The 15000-nt window shown below is 34.5% G+C and overlaps 1 long non-coding RNA gene across 1 annotated transcript in view; it reads right to left on the bottom strand.

Moving 5' to 3' along the window:
- LOC136841233 (uncharacterized) overlaps positions 1-15000 on the bottom strand; it is a 73681-nt gene that overhangs the window by 56536 nt on the left and 2145 nt on the right. The window contains exons 2-3 of the long non-coding RNA XR_010853841.1: positions 12298-12905; positions 6302-6400 (exon numbers count right to left, since the gene is read on the bottom strand). This is a non-coding gene — a long non-coding RNA (uncharacterized lncRNA). The remainder of the gene's footprint in view (positions 1-6301; positions 6401-12297; positions 12906-15000) is intronic.

Raw genomic sequence — 15000 nt, 5'->3', positions numbered from 1 at the left:
TCGAATCAAATCTATACAGAAGTGGAGAAAAGCTATACGCAGAACAAAGTCTTATATTAGACTGCTGAATGTCTCAGATGTCGAGAGTGAAAATGAAAAAACTCAGTGACTTCACTCAAAGAAGTAAATCAAACATCGGTCACGAAAGATAGCAGTCTCTAGTGGACCTTAGTTTCGATCAACAATAAATATTTATAAGATACATCTTTGGTTCATGAGTACATTATTTTCATCAAAGTTTAACCTGTCTACACGTTCAGTGTTCACTCATAAATTATCATCATAATAAAATGGATTTTCTTCCATTACAGAGAATGAGTCTATGGGTATCGGTACCCTGCTTCAAAAAACCATCACGAAATGAATTATTGGTCTCTCGCATTTAGGAAAACGCCCAGAAAACCCAGGGGCATTTTCATCTATTATTCATCTATTAATTCATCTATTATACCAAATTGAAAAGAAATTGAAAAATGTGTGAAGGCGTGGACGTATTGCTTCCCTGGTTTAGAAATTATTGGTAAACAAAGGCCCCAAGCTACAGAATAGACATAAATTCTTTTGTAAGATATTACGGACCATTATTTGTTTATAAATTAGCATTATGCCTTTATTTTATCAGCCTCTCTTTTAACATCATAGCATATTCAAATTTCCTAATGGAATGATCAAAGATTCATTCGTAAGACTTAATGGGTTCGTAAAAGGTCTTATCTCATAACCTAACAAATTAACGGTCTTAAGAGTAAATTTTCGACGTTTGAAATCTCAAAACTTTATTGAATAACAATGCCTAAATATAAAATGTCAGATTAATTCTTGAATTTTTGTATAGCCCTCTCTACGGAACCTCATGTAATTGTACTCGCCACAATGCCCTCTTAACTTCTCGAATTCTTCGCGCTTTTTGGATAAGCTTGTCACTATAAAACCCTAAGAACCATGTGCAAGAAATATGAAGAAATTAGGTCTCCTCATGTTTGACCACACATACGCTGCCTTGAAAAACTTCAATAGCCGATCCAATATTGATTTTATAAAAACTGCTCCGCTAACACTCCCTTAATAAATGCCATGTTTCACAAGGGACTCATGGACTGGAAAATCTTCTGACGCTTCGATCACTTTATTAACGATTGTTCATATTCACGTTTGTTTCACCCGCCAATGAATGCAACAGAACCATTTGAAAGACAACCAACAATTAAAAACGTTCGTTTGGAGTGTGCTGAAAAGATTATATATCAAATTACAGATTATATATGATCAAATTATATATATATATATATATATATATATATATATATATATATATATATATATATATATATATATATATATATATAGAGAGAGAGAGAGAGAGAGAGAGAGAGAGAGAGAGAGAGAGAGATATGCCTTACCTTGTGATTTAATAAATTGGAAGCAGAACTAAAATCTAATTGAATTACTCTACACTCAAAACCCTTATCTAGGTTCTCTGCAAATGGCATGTCAAATCCAAAAGAGCATCGCAGGTACCTAACTGCTTTCTTTCTGTATGCTTATTGACTATCAGCTAACAATCCTTTAGATTCCACATACCTATATAATGGCTTGAGAATAAATTTTTCTGTAACTTTGGAAAGCACATGAAGAATACAATTTGGGCTGTAGTTACCACAGTATGCAGATCAACAATTCCCTGGAACAGGCACTGTATTACAAAGACTGTGCTCATCCGCAAAGATACTACCTCGGCATGAAAATCTATAGAATCTACTAATCTTGGGAGACAAAATACTAGAATCCTTTAAAAAATAAAAAGGGAAGAAACCATCAGGATCTCCACCTCAGCCATCAAGATTATCAAGAATTTTCTTAACATCACCAGAGCGAAATGCAAATTTTGAAAGAAAAGATTCAGGATGACAAATATCAGGAAGAAAAAGGATGTGTGATAACAGAAAGATGGAGTATGGTATGTTTGCCTTGATTGGATAGTTGATACAGTAGAAAGGATCTTCTTCTTTTAACGAGCTTTTTTTCCCATTTGTATGGGATAAGCACGATGCCTTCTTTTTGAAGGACTTTGATTTAGCTATGGGGTAGACTTTGTAGTCTCGATCGGCTGCCCTGCCTGTCATCGCTTAGACCCCGGTAGCGTATGTACATGTATTGTACCAGTCACTAGCGCCCTTTCTCCCAGCAGCGAGGAGACGTTGCGCGGTGAGGTCGACAGTCGAGACGTGTGAGGTGTCTGTTATGTTTTTAGATGTTGGAGTGGCTTAGTTTGTGTGTGTATTAGTCTGTAACACCCATTTGCTTTTAAAAAAACCTATCCATTGATTACATACATAATCCCGGGGTGTCTACACGGATAGTAAAGTGTCTGCCTCTCTAACCGGTTGTCTGCGGATTCGAACCCGCACCACAGACCTCTAAGAAGGCTATAATACTCAAGAGCCGCTGCCGATATGCATGTGATGTGTAATGTAGCATGAAGGAAAAAATATTTTTCTTGCACAGGATCCCTTCCTGACGAATGCGGATACATGTGGTTTTAATTTTCTAATTTTGCTTTAATGCTTTTCATTATAGTTGAAAATTCATTTTGGTCAAAAAAAAAGTTCTCTGATATTTATGTCTCACATATGTTACAGTAAGACTGTGAAACCAGGGCTTTCACGAAACCCCCGAAATTTCAGGGAATTCGTGAAATCACCAATTCTCTTAGGGACATCTGATCCCTGAGGTGCTAGTACTAAGCACGACAAAACAGTGTAGAAGAACCACTGTTTCGCCGTGTTTAGTACTAGCCTCTCGGGGGTCAAATCTTCCTAAGTGAATTGGTGATTTCACGAATGCCATACATTTTAATGGATGTCGTGAAATCCCTGGTTTCACAGTCTTAATGCAACATATACATATATCTCTCAAGTCTAGCACAGATGATAGTTGGCTTGAGGATTAAACAGTTCTTTTATTTCCACTGGAAAAGTCTGACTGTATAATCCTAAAACCGCCGGATCCAACAATAACATAGATTACTTAACGGTAGTTTTGTTACGAAATGAGAAAGGTTAAAACATGTTGAGGACGGGGGGTTTAATCTTATCGTACCTGATAAGCCCAGCTGTCTATAAATCATTCGAATTTCATAATCATCATAGGAATTAACAATGAGATAATGATGGTACTCTTTTCAACTTTTCTTTACCTTTTACATATACTAGATAACTACGATGGCAATAATAAATTGCAACTGGTATGCCACGCATGATTCAGATGACATTGCAGATCATTCACTGCAGTAAATGAAAATACTGCACTAACATCAATACCGATATCATCCATATTATCAATATCATCAAGATTTTACTTAGGTATCATTACCCTTTTAGTTAAATCATATCGAAATAATTTGGCATCCTAACAGAATATATCCTTAATCTTACAGCACAGTTATATAATTAACGCTGCCTTTAAGTCAACGATGAGGGAACGTAGTAAATGACTGTCCATTCAAGTTCAGGGCAGCTACAAATATTGGTTTATAAAAACGTGACTTGACGTACATAGCCTCAAGGAACATGACACCGCAGTGTCTAAGGAACTTCAACCAGTAAAGTGCCACAGAGGCTCTAATCAAACATTATGCATTTATGTGCGTATGCATATATATATATATATATATATATATATATATATATATATATATATATATATATATATATATATATATATATATATATATATATATATATATATATATATAAAGATACACAAAAGACACCAAACCTATTGGTTATCAAGGGATAATGACTTCTTTCAATCATTCCTTTAGATACTTTTTTCTATTTCCCATAAGCGTTTTATAGCTATTCAACAAATATTTATTTTGACTCCTGATCTGAAAATAATTCTATATACAACCAGAAACCCTACAAACCCTAGAATCTTAGATAAACCGCGGAGCCAACTACTGCCGACAAACTGATGTGTCAACATCGACTCCAGAAGGTTTTCGATTCATCAGCCTCGTCATTGCTCTATAAATTACTTTTTAAGTCTCTTCCACACATTTAATATCAAAAGATTTAAGGGTAGAGAAGATTATCTTATCTATAAATTACTTTTTAAGTCTCTTCCACACATTTAATATCAAAAGATTTAAGGGTAGAGAAGATTATCTTATCTACTCTTAAATCTTTTAAAAATTCAACCTCAGACAAACTCACACATATATATATATATATATATATATATATATATATATATATATATATATATATATATATATATATATATATATATATATATATATATATATACATATATATATATATATATATATATATATATATATATATATATATATATATATATATATATATATATATATATATATATATATATATATATATATACTGTGTATATACAGAGAGAGAGAGAGAGAGAGAGAGAGAGAGAGAGAGAGAGAGAGAGAGAGAGAGAGCATAAAAAGTTTCCTCCGATGTTTCCTTTGTCCTTAGCAAAAGAATAAGAGTGATGGGAGAAAAGACAAGTTTACACTCTTAGAAGGAGACGCAATTCAAAAATAACGACACCAAGATGCTACAATATTCCAAAGGGTAAGGATGATGTCATTTGCATTCACACTGCTTTCGGGAGACGCAAGACACAGCAAAGGGAAGTCGGCTTATCAAATTCGCCTTCATTCTTTTTTTTTTAGACGAGGGTTATGATCCCCGTGAAGGAAAGTGGTGACGCCTGGAAAGATAAGATCTTGAGAGCCTCAGACGTTCTCTTTATTTGACGAGATCTGGCCGCGTGTGTTAAGAATGAAAGGTACTGGCGTGTACATGTGTTTCTTTTAAATATATACACTTGCGTACGTTGTTATATAAAGCAGAATCGTTATATGCATACGGCTCTTTTCTTAGGTTATATATAGAGAGGCATGTATGGCATTTCCGGTAAGAGCGTATTCTATTTGTCTCTTTAACTCCAGGGTCCTTTGATTATTAACATTCTTTCTGACATTCCTAGTTCCTCATTGGATGGGTCGATATCGTACTCGGCTAGCACTCTCCTAGGCCCGCGTTCGATTCTCCGGCCGGCCAGAGAAGAATTAGAGGAATTTATTTCTGGTGATGGAAATTCATTTCTCACTGTAATGTGGTTCGGATTCCACAATAAACTGTAGGTCCCGTTGCTGGGTAACCAATTGGTTCTTAGCCACGTAAAATAAATCTAATCCTTCGGGCCAGCCCTAGGAGAGCTGTTAATCAGCTCAGTGGTCTGGTTAAACTAACGTATACTTAACTTTTCTGACATTCCTTCCCACCACCAACATTTATTTGCCCTCTGTAATAATTCGTCATGTTCAGCTAGCTTCAGCTACTTGAGCACATACTAGCTTACAAATCGTACAATGTACACCACTTGCACACAATTATTCAAAGCCCAAACTCACTTGCTCGCCCGCTCTCTCTCTCTCTCTCTCTTTCTCTCTCTCTCTCTCTCTGCTGCGATAACAGATTACGTCTACGTACGTACGTATGAATGCATGTATTTAGGCGCGTATTGACCGCTAAATATATCTACATATAACAGTTTCATTAAAACCCTGTCTATTAGGAAGGATAAACTTGGAGATTTATTCTTTTGTCTTCAGTGTTAGAGCCTTAACATGTCCAAGTTTGCCAAAACGAACAATAAAACCTAATTTGAGAAATATTACAAAAACAACAGTCTAATTCAGCAAGGGCAGCGACATATTCGACTTAGTATGAACTCTTGGGCTTCGTCAAGAATCTGATCGCCAATTTGCTGAAATGACGATAAAATATGCGGAATGTAAATATGTTCAGCATTGCTCTAAGGGCAGTGGAATTTATTTCTCCTTTAATGTGATGGAGTACAAAAGCTGACCAACGACCATTATCAACAACCATAAATTTTATGATTCCCATGACTAGGAAACCTTTGTAGACGCCAAGATCATTTTAAAGATCTTGAGAAAAGTTTACAGCCGCTGGAGGAGATAAGCAAAAAATAATAGAGCAAATGTAGGGACCAGTAATCTCTCTCAAATCAAACATTTCTGATTTTGCATCATACGAATAGTGCTAACAAAAACATTCTTGTACCAGGGATTTTATCGCAAGAACTGTAATAAAACTTGTACCAACAATTACAAAGACCAATGGCTCTACCCCAAGCACTTAAAAGTGTAACAAGCATTCAGTCAACAGGCTGGCAATACAAAAAGGTTTATAAAAAAAATATCAATAAAACATGTATATAATGTAACACTTACCACACTCTGCACAGCGAAGAATCCGATGGTGAAGCGTTATCTTGGGAAACGGTTCCAAGACAACAAAAACGCATTATGAAGCACTAATACAACGCGCACCTGCAATAATAAAAAATCTGAATAATTACAAGAAATATTAATCTTTCAGATGTCCTGACTGCTTTGGGAGTATAATAAAGCTAGTAAGATAAATCATATTACTACTATTAAAATGATGATAATAAATACATTATTACTTAAAATGATGATAATAAATTTTTAGTAAACAGAGTACTGCGTGGAAGTGGGAAAAAATGATTCTCTGAATCAGTCATTCGAGGTCCTATACAAATCGATATATATAGGCCCCTAGCGTATATGTTTCATGTATCATACCCGACCCAACGCCCTTTCTTCCCAGCAGCACACACGTGTGAGATGTTTGTTATGTTTTTAGAAGGTGTTGTACATGTTGTGTGTGTATTTAGTCTGTAACATCCACACAAACATCCGTTGATTACATATATAATCCCGGGACACACACACACACGGTTTGAACCCGCGCCACAGATAGTATATATCGAGATATATATATATATATATATACATATATATATATATATATATATATATATATATATATATATATATATATATATATATATATATATATATATATATATATATATATATATATATATATATATATATATATCATTCAATACCACAAGCGCTCGCAGGAAAGTTTTCGTCTGTTTTTTCAAGACAGATCATAACGATCACTTTGACTTTTTTTTTAAATACTGTCAATTATTAGGTAATAAATACGCATTAGTACCCTTTGGAATAACCTCCCCCAAAAAAACGGGGAATTATATTGTAAATAATGTGAATCTGCCCATTTCAGCCATAAAATTTGAAACGTACGAAATTAAAATAAAATAAAAATATTCCCGTTATGTGCAAAATACTCGTACAGCAGAGATACTTGATGAACAGCTGCTGCATGGCGATGACAGTCAAGAAATGATAAGGAATATTCCTTATGGTGGCATGTAGCACCTTCCTCTCTCTCTCTCTCTCTCTCTTGATGCAACGGCCAAGTTAAACGTGTAGTGTAATGGGGAGTGACCAATTCACGGTCCCACAAGTTACTGGCTGACTGCCAGTTCCCCAAACTTTAAATGGACTTCATGCACAGGTGGATATAACAAACGCGCACTAGCATACACACACACACACACACACACACAGAGAGAGAGAGAGAGAGAGAGAGAGAGAGAGAGAGAGAGAGAGAGAGAGAGAGAGAGAGAGAAAAAAAAATTGTTTAAGCAGCTTTGTCCACAAATTAAAACATATATTAATTAACTGTTAATTGCAGAAGTTAATGGCTTTACATAAAAAAAAAACTGTTTGAAACCTATTTCTTGGACCTGTACGTTTTCGTTGTCAGTAAATAAATAAATAAATAAATAAATAAATAAATAAATAAATAAATAAATAAAGCTAGAATTTACCATCAAGCCAAAAAGATCTACGAGAGACGAAAAAATGCCTTTTTTTTTCCAGTGCGTTGCTCTCAGTAGTATCATTTCCAGTCATTCTGGAATGGAGCAGATTATCGGTGCCGCAAACTTATTGAGAACTACAATGTTGTTGACGCACTTAAGTAATAATATGAACAGGTTGAAAGTTACTCTACTGAAAATAATTTCTTATCATGATGACTCACCACAAAGAACAGTTATACAACCGGCACTTCGAAAAAACTTTGTACTGTTGAAATACAGAAAAAATGTATATCCAAATGTCTTTTCCAAACAGTATTTCCGCTTGCAAGTCAAATGATGTCCCATTTTGATTTGCTTCTTTCATCTACTTAGGGTTTCGTCGTTAGCAGGATAAATTTTGAAACAGAAAGGTAATGAGTTGACGAACTCCAGCTTTTAGTACTTTAGTATACTTTGTTACTATTATTATTTTTATCTCTTTTACAATTATTATCTTATATTATTATTATTATTATTATTATTATTATTATTATTATTATTATTATTATTATTACTTGACCCAACTTCACAGAGAAAAATTACCTTACAAAAACAGGTTGGCCTAAGCACTTCAACCATTGTGGTCAAGGCCCAAGCATCTGCTCTTGGATCTAAGCAGTGTTTAGTATAAATGGTTCCTGTAAATTACAGGACTTTCTTTGCATACAGTCACTAAACACTAATTAAAGAGTAATGCACAATCAGTAAACACTAACATTCACAATACACTTTACTATACATTCACTATACACTCACACTTACTATACACTCACACTCACTAAACGCACACACTTACTATACACTCACAATCACTAAACACTCACACTTATTATACACTCACACTCAATAACACTAAACACTCACTGAATATTCAATACTCACTAGGCACTCACTATACACTAAACGCTCATTAAACACTCATAAAACACTAAATACTCACTGTACCCTACTCAGTAAACATTTACTTAATCGTAAACATTCATTAAACACTAAACACTCACTAAGCATTCACTCAGCACTCACTATACACTAAACATTCGCTAAGTACTCACTATACACTAAACACTCACTAAACATTCACTAAGCACTCACTCACTAAACCCTAAACACTTGTCAAACTACTCACTAAATCCTAAATGCTCATTAAATCCCTAAACACTCATTAAGCACTAAACAGTCAAAGAACATTCACTGTCACTCATTAAACACTCACTAAACACTTACGCACTAAACATTCATTAAACACTAATTTTCACAAGACATTCACTAAACACTCACTGAACATTCACTGAATACTTACGAAACATTCACTAAACACTAACATTCACTAAACCCTAAACACTCACTAAACATTCACTGAATGCTTACACACTAAACATTCACTAAACATTAACATTCACAAAACCTTCACTAAACCCTAAACACTCACTAAACATTCACTGTATACTTACACAGTACACATTCACTGAACAATTACACACTAAACATTCACTAAACAATAACATGGACTAAAACTAAACCCTAAACACTCACTAAACATTCCTGAAAACTAAACATTCACTAACAACAAAACTTACTCATAAACATTCACTAGACTCTTAAACATTCACTAAACCCTTAACATTCGCTAAATACTTACTCATTAAACATTAACGATAAAAATATTCACAATCGCACCAAGCCCCTGTTCAATTTGCGGGTTACCACACCTTTAAAGATGGCTCAATGCTTTGCAGCGCCGCCCTGGTGGAAGGCCACCGAACTACGTAGTACTGGTATGGAGATCGCAACTCCAGGTATATACCCTCTATGCCGGAAACCTTCATCTTTCTAAGATCTACTACAAATCGTAAAAAGCGAACGATGAAAACCCGGTGTTGTAATCCCAAAGCGACAGATCTGCCTGGGAAAATGGATGGTGGGGAAGAATCCACAATCTTTTTGGTAAAAGACAGGAAATAATTGCCAGGTCGAGCAATTTGAGGATAACTGCTGATACTAAAAGGATATATGTCAAACTTGAAGGCCTGGTAGATGTTACGATACCACCTGAGAGTGCGCTATTTTTTTTCTTTAGTCTCCTGAATAAACGGCGAAAAAAAAAACACATATAGGACACAAAGGGCAACAAGGAAAACACTGCAGCAGAAAGAAACAGGTTCTAAAGAAAGAGCGAGAAGGGTGGGGTTGGGGTCACTTTCTTAACTTATTGAGAAGATTAAGAAAAGAAAATCCCAAACAGGAAACAACATTGAAAGCACCGACGGAATAAACCCACATAAAGCTTCAGCAATTTGGAGGAGAAAAGGGAACCTCATCCAATAAAAAATAAACTTTTAGAAAAACTTACTTTATCAGCTTTTCTAGGCCATATTGAAGCCCAAAGCCACTCACGGCGGACTCAAAATATCATTCACATGTACTAAGCTGTGATTTTCTGGAAGTTGTTAGTACCATGCTAAAACCCCAATCGATGGTGTTAAGTATACCTTAGTTTTACCAGACCACTGAGCTGATTAACAGCTCTCCCAAGGCTGGCCCGAAGGATTAGACTTATTTTACTTGGCTAAGAACCAATTGGTTACCTAGCAACGAGACCTACAGCTTATTGTGGAATCCGAATCACATTATAGCGAGAAATGAATTTCTATCACCAGAAATAAATTTCTAACTCTTCAATAGGTGGATTGAACTCCGCCCATGCAACGGTCTGAAGCTCAACCGACTCAGCCAAAGGGAATCACTGTAACTGCACTATAAATAATCACTGTAAATTTAACTTAATGCTTTTTGAAGCCGTATCCTAATTAATATTTAACTCAACAAAATAATAATTAATACTGGTGACTGTTTGTTTACTTTTATAATGAGCAAAGATACGAAATCTCATTCTCCAGAACTTCCGCAAACCAAAGGCCTTTTACTGCCAATTTCTATGATATAAATAAAAAAGCCAAAACTTTTGGCAATTAAACTGACTTGTGAAACCAAAAATGGATCTACATAAAATAAGAGAAAAACAAAATGCTGATCTTGGAAAATAAGACTATAAATAAAGTCTAAAAATTATTGAGCTTGCAAAATGACTAGTTTAAAAAAAAAAAGGAAAAATAATCGGATCAATGGTTACCCCATACAAACTTTCTTGTGTCTGAGAAAAATACTGTTTAAGCTGACTTGAAGAACTAGACATGGCAAAATCATACTTAATTCATTACTACCAAGGGAGTTGCCAGCCTAAATGCAAAAATACAAAACTTAGAGCTAGAGCTTAATCAGTGAAATATTTTTCAAAGTTTCTGGGATCGATATAAAGTACTATAAAATTCTGGCATTTATGCCGACTTCAGACCTACAAAATTATCAAGGGAAAATAACAGGTCACCGCAAAGGTACTTACCTACCAAGTCCCATTAAAATTAAGAGAATTAGGGGACAATGTAGAATAATAGTAATTAACCCTGCCATAAATAAGCCTTACATGAACATTTCAACTTAACCTGTTCTGGCAATCAGAAGCTTCATTGTAATTGTGCTTTGATATGATATATGCAGCGCAATCATGAACTATCAAATGTTTTCAAGTCTTACATTTTAATAAACATTTTGTCTAAATAATAGCAAGAGAAATAATGACATCTTGAAGGTTACAAAAGCAAATTATTTATTGCCATCTGAAGGGGATGAACTGCCTCACCCCTTACAAGGCGCGTTTCACCCAAAAGTACTTGTATTGTGCATCCTAAAAAATAATTCTGTAACTATATTACTTTCTGAAAATTAGATGGAAAGTACTAAAAGTTTATCTGTTAAATTTTATTGTACCCTTGAAAAACAGGGAATGATAAAAAATATCTGGGTTGTATAATCAACTGTCCCTAAGATACATTGACAAGTGCAATCAATTTAAGAATAAAAGATAAAATACTGGCTTTCCGGAAGATCTGTAACCTTGAAAGATAGACCATGATCAATTTTTTTTAAACTATCACCAACCGTAGCAATATATGCCTGCCAAGTTTCTTCAAAATCGGAAAAAAGGAAATAATCGAACTTGAACTAACCTGCTACCTAGAATAATTGGCAAAAGTAAAAAATGGGACTGGAATCGTTCTTAACCACCACCTACATATGCACCAAACTTCACCAAAGGAGGGAGAGATAAAACGTTAAAAAATAAAATTTTAGCCTTTAAACTGTTCTGTGATATTCCTATAAAAGTCAAGATAAAACTGTTTTGGAGATACAATCACTAACCCTATAAGTACCAATTTGTAACCTGCTAATATAGGACTAGGTCAAAAAAAAATTTTTGAAAAATTACTTACCTTTACAGGTACCAACCTATCAACTTTCATCAAAACATGGCAAAACAAAGTTCATTGATCATTAGACAAACTGTCATAAAAAATAATGAATACTGGAATTTACATCACAAATTACAAAAAATTGAGGTAGATCACTTACCAAATTTAATATTTTTTTGCAGCAGGACTTCTGTGAAACATAACAACTTAGTGTTGAGCTTGACGCAAACGCGATCGACGGTAGTAACTATACACTCCCCCCTAAACACTCCCTTATATAACTTTCAAAAACGCGAAACTGCACTTGCTAGTCATATAATCTTTTCTATTAAACAAAAACTTCCGTAAATAATGGTGTTCTGTTCCCGGAAACTTGTGATTATGTACTTTTGTAATACCTTTCTTGCATTAATAATTTTTTTCTAAATTATCCTTTGGGCTCTAATATGGATTGCACATTATTCATGAAAGCCTTCTCAGTTTCGTGTAATTGTCTGAAGTATAAAGATTCGTGATATGATCTCCATTTTTTAATATGTTACGGTGAGTTTGACTGATTAGCAAATCACAGAAAATCAAACAATATGCTAAAGAAATAAATGTCTTAAAACTTTCTGAGTGAGAAATATCCTCTCGATGCAAGCAACATCGTACGCTGAACACACCGTCTTGAAGTTAAATAATTATATTTTCATGGCAATTATGTTGAAGTTCTCCTCCATCTGGACAGTCTCTCCCTCTAGACTAGTGGCTGACAACGGGTTTGATCTGAAAAGAAAAAAATTGTCTGATGCAATGGGAGGTTTTGTAATTTTTTAAAAATCAACACGCACTGAGACCGTGATATAACAATATACATCGATAATTAATCAATACCACTCTGGCCTAAAAAAATGTTTCTCAAAAATAATCTATCATGATAACTACCAGGCCATCATCAACAAAAGAGGTTCTAGAGGCATCTGACATTAAGGAGAACTGCAAGTGTGTGGGGTTTTAAACCACAGGCATTCAGTGTCTACAATTTCCTCAGTTCCTTCAGACATCTTGCTGTAAAATCTACAAACGAGAGGACGATATTCTCAGCGTCAGTCAACTTGTGTAAGTTATTTTTTAAAAGAAAATTATTAAACAAATCATTCCACACAATGTATTATGATTCTGGTACGATAATGATATAATGTGTGTTTGACCAGGTAACAAAAATGTACATAACCAATAATAAAATTCACTATGGAAATGGAAAAGGAGGGTTGCCTACCCTTTTTGGATTGCCTAATGCACAGAACTAGTAACAGGCTTAAATACAGTCTGTGTAGAATATCTACCAATATTTCTGCCTATATGTTCATTTTTGTTCTGGTCACAGCAATAAGGTTAAGAAATCAGCTGTCACATCCATGTCCTCAATAGTATTAGGTATATGTATCCCTGAATACAATGATGATGAAATATATATAATTACAAATATAGGCAAGAAACTGAAATATCCTGACTTTGTGTTACACAATGCACTAAAAGTGGCAAAAAATATATTTTATTTTAGCAAAAATAAATTTATCACATAAAAACCCTGCTTGTAGTGCCACATAATATGATTTCAAAGATAATCCCCAACTACTTAAGAATTTTGGACTTGATGTAAAATAAAAAAATAAATAAATAAAATAAAACTATGAAACATGTACTTATAAAGAAGTCACCCGACAATACTATTGGATATGTATACCAGACTCCATGTACAGTAATTTGCATGAAAAGTTTTTTATGAGTCAAACAGGAAAAACACTGGAAATGAGAACAGAACGGCATAAAAGATATGTAAAATATGCATAGATGAACAGTGAAATTTTTATACATGGCAATGAAAAAAATCATACAATCAACTGGACTGGAGGAAAAGATAGTTTTTCTAATAATAAACCTAAAAGAAACATCACTGACTCTAGAATAAAATAGTTTCCACAAGAACATGAACATTAGTCATGGCACATATAAACTGGATCCATTCTCAAAATAAATATGCAAGAAGTTTAATTCTAAGGAAGATACTTCACCAATTGGACCAACAACCTAACCTAACCTGGTACTTCACCCATTGGATCAACAACCTAACCTGACCTAGGCTAGGGTACTGTAAATTAAAATTAAAATTATTTCAATTGAATATTTGCAATTTAACCTAACCACACCCATCCTAACCAAGCCTAGGGCACTGGTAATCAAAATAATAGGATGCAACTTAACATAACCTAGCCTAGGATGCTAGATCCTTGCTTGGCCAGACAGGGTTATGGGGGTACTTTATCACCTAGCCTAGCCTGGGGTCGTCAACTAACCTACCTGTATCTTGCATAACCTAACCTAGGGTACCTGGTCCACACCTGGACCCCAACTAAAATAACATAGGTTATCAGGTCCTTACTTACCTAGTGCATGATATTACTTTAGAAACCTTCAAAACACACTAAAAATAGGATATGCATACAGATCGTCCCTATTTTGACGAACTGGCGAAATCCCATTTTTTAAAAGTTTTAGTGTTTCTGTCAAAGTGTCTCAGTTTTTTATACTCTGTAACACATCAAAATTTCAGCTGTCTGTGTTGTCAGATTTTTCAACAAAATTTCCACAAAACATGAGCTAATCAAAAGCTCTGAATATTATCATAATCTTTGACGACTATTTTCTCAGAATTAGGAAAAAATGCCTTACCCCAGTTCATCAAACTAGGGACGAATTATGGTTTACAGTAAAAATTGACCATCAGGCTCAAATGTTCACCAAGCCTTACCTTAGTAAAAATCAGATTGTGCACAAGTACACTATCATGTGGATGTTGAATATATCCTTGCTGTTTCAC

The sequence above is a fragment of the Macrobrachium rosenbergii genome, chromosome 8, assembly GCF_040412425.1.
Source record: "Macrobrachium rosenbergii isolate ZJJX-2024 chromosome 8, ASM4041242v1, whole genome shotgun sequence".
Lineage (NCBI taxonomy): Eukaryota > Metazoa > Arthropoda > Malacostraca > Decapoda > Palaemonidae > Macrobrachium > Macrobrachium rosenbergii.
This window is presented reverse-complemented; position numbering and strand designations above follow the sequence as displayed.